Source organism: Tubulanus polymorphus, chromosome 11 (assembly GCF_964204645.1).
Source record: "Tubulanus polymorphus chromosome 11, tnTubPoly1.2, whole genome shotgun sequence".
Lineage (NCBI taxonomy): Eukaryota > Metazoa > Nemertea > Palaeonemertea > Tubulaniformes > Tubulanidae > Tubulanus > Tubulanus polymorphus.
This window is the reverse complement of record NC_134035.1, coordinates 12,340,314-12,346,516: the sequence shown is the minus strand read 5'-3', so window position 1 is coordinate 12,346,516 and position 6,203 is coordinate 12,340,314.

The following is a 6,203-nucleotide window of genomic DNA, read 5'->3' as shown; positions in this document are numbered from 1 at the left end:
AAGCTGCATCACCTAAAACATGATAAGTACCTTGGATTCTGCTGGTGTGGTAGAGTTTGATGTTGGTTCTGTGGTTATTCATCTGGGAAGTCTGAATGCTGGTTCTATGGCAATTCATCTGCGAAGTCTGGATGGTGGTTCTATGGTCTTGATTCTTTAAGTCTGGAAGCTGCATCACCTAGATCATAAATACCTTGGAGTCTGGTGTGGTAGTTTGATGGTGGTTCTGTGGTAATTCATCTGTGGAGTTTGGATGTTGGTTCTGTGGTTATTCATCTGTTGAATCTGAATGTTGGTTCTGTGGTAATTCATCTGCGAAGTCTGGATAGTGGTTCTGTGGTCTTGATTCTTTAAGTCTGGAAGCTGCATCACCTAGATCATAAATACCTTGGAGTCTGGTGTGGTAGTTTGATGTTGGTTCTGTGGTAATTCATCTTTGGAGTTTGGATGTTGGTTCTGTGATAGAGTTTGATGTTGGTTCTGTGGTAATTCATCTGTGGAGTCTGGACATTGGTTCTGTGATAGAGTTTGATGTTGGTTCTGTGGTAATTCATCTGTGGAGTCTGGATGTTGGTTCTGTGGTAGAGGTTGATGTTGGTCCTGTGGTAATTCATCTGTCAGGTCTTGAAGCTGCATCACCTAAAACATGATAAGTACCTTGGATTCTGCTGGTGTGGTAGAGTTTGATGTTGGTTCTGTGGTTATTCATCTGGGAAGTCTGAATGCTGGTTCTATGGCAATTCATCTGCGAAGTCTGGATGGTGGTTCTATGGTCTTGATTCTTTAAGTCTGGAAGCTGCATCACCTAGATCATAAATACCTTGGAGTCTGGTGTGGTAGTTTGATGGTGGTTCTGTGGTAATTCATCTGTGGAGTTTGGATGTTGGTTCTGTGGTTATTCATCTGTTGAATCTGAATGTTGGTTCTGTGGTAATTCATCTGCGAAGTCTGGATAGTGGTTCTGTGGTCTTGATTCTTTAAGTCTGGAAGCTGCATCACCTAGATCATAAATACCTTGGAGTCTGGTGTGGTAGTTTGATGTTGGTTCTGTGGTAATTCATCTTTGGAGTTTGGATGTTGGTTCTGTGATAGAGTTTGATGTTGGTTCTGTGGTAATTCCTCTGTGAAATCTGGATGTTGGTTCTGTGGTAGAGGTTGATGTTGGTCCTGTGGTAATTCATCTGTCAGGTCTTGAAGCTGCATCACCTAAAACATGATAAATACCTTGGATTCTGCTGGTGTGGTAGAGTTTGATGTTGGTTCTGTGGTTATTCATCTGTTGAATCTGAATGTTGGTTCTGTGGTAATTCATCTGCGAAGTCTGGATGGTGGTTCTGTGGTCTTGATTCTTTAAGTCTGGAAGCTGCATCACCTAGATCATAAATACCTTGGAGTCTGGTGTGGTAGTTTGATGTTGGTTCTGTGGTAATTCATCTGTGGAGTTTGGATGTTGGTTCTGTGATAGAGTTTGATGTTGGTTCTGTGGTAATTCATCTGTGAAGTCTGGATGTTGGTTCTGTGGTAGAGGTTGATGTTGGTCCTGTGGTAATTCATCTGTCAGGTCTTGAAGCTGCATCACCTAAAACATGATAAATACCTTGGATTCTGCTGGTGTGGTAGAGGTTGATGTTGGTTCTGTGGTAATTCATCTTTTGAATCTGAATGTTGGTTCCGTGGTAATTCATCTGCGAAGTCTGGATGGTGGTTCTGTGGTCTTGATTCTTTAAGTTTGGAGGCTGCATCACCTAGATCATAAATACCTTGGAGTCTGGTGTGGTAGTTTGATGTTGGTTCTGTGGTAATTCATCTGTGGAGTTTGGATGTTGGTTCTGTGATAGTTTAATGTTGGTTTTGTGGTAATTCGTCTGTGGAGTCTGGATGGTGGTTCTGTGGTAATTCATCTGTCAGGTCTTGAAGCTGCATCACCTAAAACATGATAAATACCTTGGATTCTGCTGGTGTGGTAGAGTTTGATGTTGGTTCTGTGGTTATTCATCTGTTGAATCTGAATGTTGGTTCTGTGGTAATTCATCTGCGAAGTCTGGATGGTGGTTCTGTGGTCTTGATTCTTTAAGTCTGGAAGCTGCATCACCTAGATCATAAGTACCTTGGAGTCTGGTATGGTAGTTTGATGTTGGTTCTGTGGTAATTCATCTGTGGAGTTTGGATGTTGGTTCTGTGATAGAGTTTGATGTTGGTTCTGTGGTAATTCATCTGTGGAGTCTGGACATTGGTTCTGTAATAGAGTTTGATGTTGGTTCTGTGGTAATTCATCTGTGGGGTCTGGATGTTGGTTCTGTGGTTATTCATCTGGGAAGTCTGAATGCTGGTTCTATGGTAATTCATCTGCGAAGTCTGGATGGTGGTTCTATGGTCTTGATTCTTTAAGTCTGGAAGCTGCATCACCTAAATCATAAATACCTTGGAGTCTGGTGTGGTAGTTTGATGTTGGTTCTGTGGTAATTCATCTGTGGAGTCTGGATGATGGTTCTGTGGGAGAGGTTGATGTTGGTCCCGTGGTAATTCATCTGTCAGGTCTTGAAGCTGCATCACCTAAAACATGATAAATACCTTGGATTCTGCTGGTGTGATAGAGTTTGATGTTGGTTCTGTGGTAATTCATCTGTGGAGTCTGGATGTTGGTTCTGTGGTAGAGGTTGATGTTGGTCCTGTGGTAATTCATCTGTCAGGTCTTGAAGCTGCATCACCTAAAACATGATAAGTACCTTGGATTCTGCTGGTGTGGTAGAGTTTGATGTTGGTTCTGTGGTTATTCATCTGTTGAATCTGAATGCTGGTTCTATGGTAATTCATCTGCGATGTCTGGATGGTGGTTCTGTGGTCTTGATTCTTTAAGTCTGGAAGCTGCATCACCTAGATCATAAATACCTTGGAGTCTGGTGTGGTAGTTTGATGGTGGTTCTGTGGTAATTCATCTGTGGAGTTTGGATGTTGGTTCTGTGGTTATTCATCTGTTGAATCTGAATGTTGGTTCTGTGGTAATTCATCTGCGAAGTCTGGATAGTGGTTCTGTGGTCTTGATTCTTTAAGTCTGGAAGCTGCATCACCTAGATCATAAATACCTTGGAGTCTGGTGTGGTAGTTTGATGTTGGTTCTGTGGTAATTCATCTTTGGAGTTTGGATGTTGGTTCTGTGATAGAGTTTGATGTTGGTTCTGTGGTAATTCCTCTGTGAAATCTGGATGTTGGTTCTGTGGTAGAGGTTGATGTTGGTCCTGTGGTAATTCATCTGTCAGGTCTTGAAGCTGCATCACCTAAAACATGATAAATACCTTGGATTCTGCTGGTGTGGTAGAGTTTGATGTTGGTTCTGTGGTTATTCATCTGTTGAATCTGAATGTTGGTTCTGTGGTAATTCATCTGCGAAGTCTGTATGGTGGTTCTGTGGTCTTGATTCTTTAAGTCTTGAAGCTGCATCACCTAGATCATAAATACCTTGGAGTCTGGTGTCGTAGTTTGATGGTGGTTCTGTGGTTATTCATCTGTTGAATCTGAATGTTGGTTCTGTGGTTATTCATCTGGGAAGTCTGAATGCTGGTTCTATGGTAATTCATCTGCGAAGTCTGGATGGTGGTTCTGTGGTCTTGATTCTTTAAGTTTGGAAGCTGCATCACCTAGATCATAAATACCTTAAAGTCTGGTGTGGTAGTTTGATGTTGGTTCTGTGGTAATTCATCTGTGGAGTTTGGATGTTGGTTCTGTGATAGTTTAATGTTGGTTCTGTGGTAATTCGTCTGTGGAGTCTGGATGGTGGTTCTGTGGTAATTCATCTGTCAGGTCTTGAAGCTGCATCACCTAAAACATGATAAATACCTTGGATTCTGCTGGTGTGGTAGAGTTTGATGTTGGTTCTGTGGTTATTCATCTGTTGAATCTGAATGTTGGTTCTGTGGTAATTCATCTGTGAAGTCTGGATGGTGGTTCTGTGGTCTTGATTCTTTAAGTCTGGAAGCTGCATCACCTAGATCATAAATACCTTGGAGTCTGGTGTGGTAGTTTGATGTTGGTTCTGTGGTAATTCATCTGTGAAGCCTGGATGTTGGTTCTGTAGTAGAGTTTAATGTTGGTTCTGTGGTAATTCATCTGTGAAGCCTGGATGTTGGTTCTGTGGTAGAGTTTGATGTTGGTTCTGTGGTAATTCATCTGTGGAGTCTGGATGTTGGTTCTGCGGTAGAGTTTGATGTTGGTTCTGTGGTAATTCATTTGTGAAGTCTGGATGTTGGTTCTGTGGTAGAGTTTGATGTTGGTTCTGTGGTAATTCATCTGTGAAGCCTGGATGTTGGTTCTGTGGTAGAGTTTAATGTTGGTTCTGTGGTAATTCATCTGTGGAGTCTGGATGTTGGTTCTGTGGTAGAGTTTGATGTTGGTTCTGTGGTAATTCATTTGTGAAGCCTGGATGTTGGTTCTGTGGTAGAGTTTGATGTTGGTTCTGTGGTAATTCATTTGTGAAGTCTGGATGTTGGTTCTGTGGTAGAGTTTAATGTTGGTTCTGTGGTAATTCATTTGTGAAGTCTGGATGTTGGTTCTGTGGTAGAGTTTGATGTTGGTTCTGTGGTAATTCATTTGTGAAGTCTGGATGTTGGTTCTGTGGTAGAGTTTGATAATGGTTCTGTGGTAATTCATCTGTGAAGTCTGGATGTTGGTTCTGTGGTAGAGTTTGATGTTGGTTCTGTGGGAATTCAGTTGTGAAGTCTGGATGGTGGTTCTGTGGTCTTGATTCTTTAAGTCTGGAAGCTGCATCACCTAGATCATAAATGCCTTGGAGTCTGGTGTGGTAGTTTGATGGTGGTTCTGTGGTAATTCATCTGTGGAGTTTGGATGTTGGTTCTGTGATAGAGTTTAATGTTGGTTCTGTGGTAATCCATCTGTGGAGTCTGGATGTTGGTTCTGTGGTAGAGGTTGATGTTGGTTCTGTGGTTATTCATCTGTTGAATCTGAATGTTGGTTCTGTGGTAATTCATCTGCGAAGTCTGGATGGTGGTTCTGTGGTCTTGATTCTTTAAGTCTGGAAGCTGCATCACCTAGATCATAAATACCTTGGAGTCTGGTGTGGTAGTTTGATGGTGGTTCTGTGGTAATTCATCTGTGGAGTTTGGATGTTGGTTCTGTGAAAGAGTTTAATGTTGGTTCTGTGGTAATTCATCTGTGAAGTCTGGATGTCGGTTCTGTGGTAGAGTTTGATGTTGGTTCTGTGGTAATTCATTTGTGAAGTCTGGATGGTGGTTCTGTGGTAATTCATCTGTGAAGTCTGGATGTTGGATCTGTGGTAGAGTTTGATGTTGGTTCTGTGGTAATTCATCTGTGGAGTTTGGATGTTGGTTCTATGATAGTTTAATGTTGGTTCTGTGGTAATTCGTCTGTGGAGTCTGGACATTGGTTCTGTGATAGAGTTTGATGTTGGTTCTGTGGTAATTCATCTGTGAAGTCTGGATGTTGGTTCTGTGGTAGAGGTTGATGTTGGTCCTGTGGTAATTCATCTGTCAGGTCTTGAAGCTGCATCACCTAAAACATGATAAATACCTTGGATTCTGCTGGTGTGGTAGAGTTTGATGTTGGTTCTGTGGTAATTCATCTGTTGAATCTGAATGTTGGTTCCGTGGTAATTCATCTGCGAAGTCTGGATGGTGGTTCTGTGGTCTTGATTCTTTAAGTCTGGAAGCTGCATCACCTAGATCATAAATACCTTGGAGTCTGGTGTGGTAGTTTGATGTTGGTTCTGTGGTAATTCATCTGTGGAGTTTGGATGTTGGTTCTGTGATAGTTTAATGTTGGTTCTGTGGTAATTCGTCTGTGGAGTCTGGATGGTGGTTCTGTGGTAATTCATCTGTCAGGTCTTGAAGCTGCATCACCTAAAACATGATAAATACCTTGGATTCTGCTGGTGTGGTAGTTTGATGTTGGTTCTGTGGTTATTCATCTGTTGAATCTGAATGTTGGTTCTGTGGTAATTCATCTGCGAAGTCTGGATGGTGGTTCTGTGGTCTTGATTCTTTAAGTCTGGAAGCTGCATCACCTAGATCATAAATACCTTGGAGTCTGGTATGGTAGTTTGATGTTGGTTCTGTGGTAATTCATCTGTGGAGTTTGGATGTTGGTTCTGTGATAGAGTTTGATGTTGGTTCTGTGGTAATTCATCTGTGGAGTCTGGACATTGGTTCTGTGATAGAGTTTGATGTTGGTTC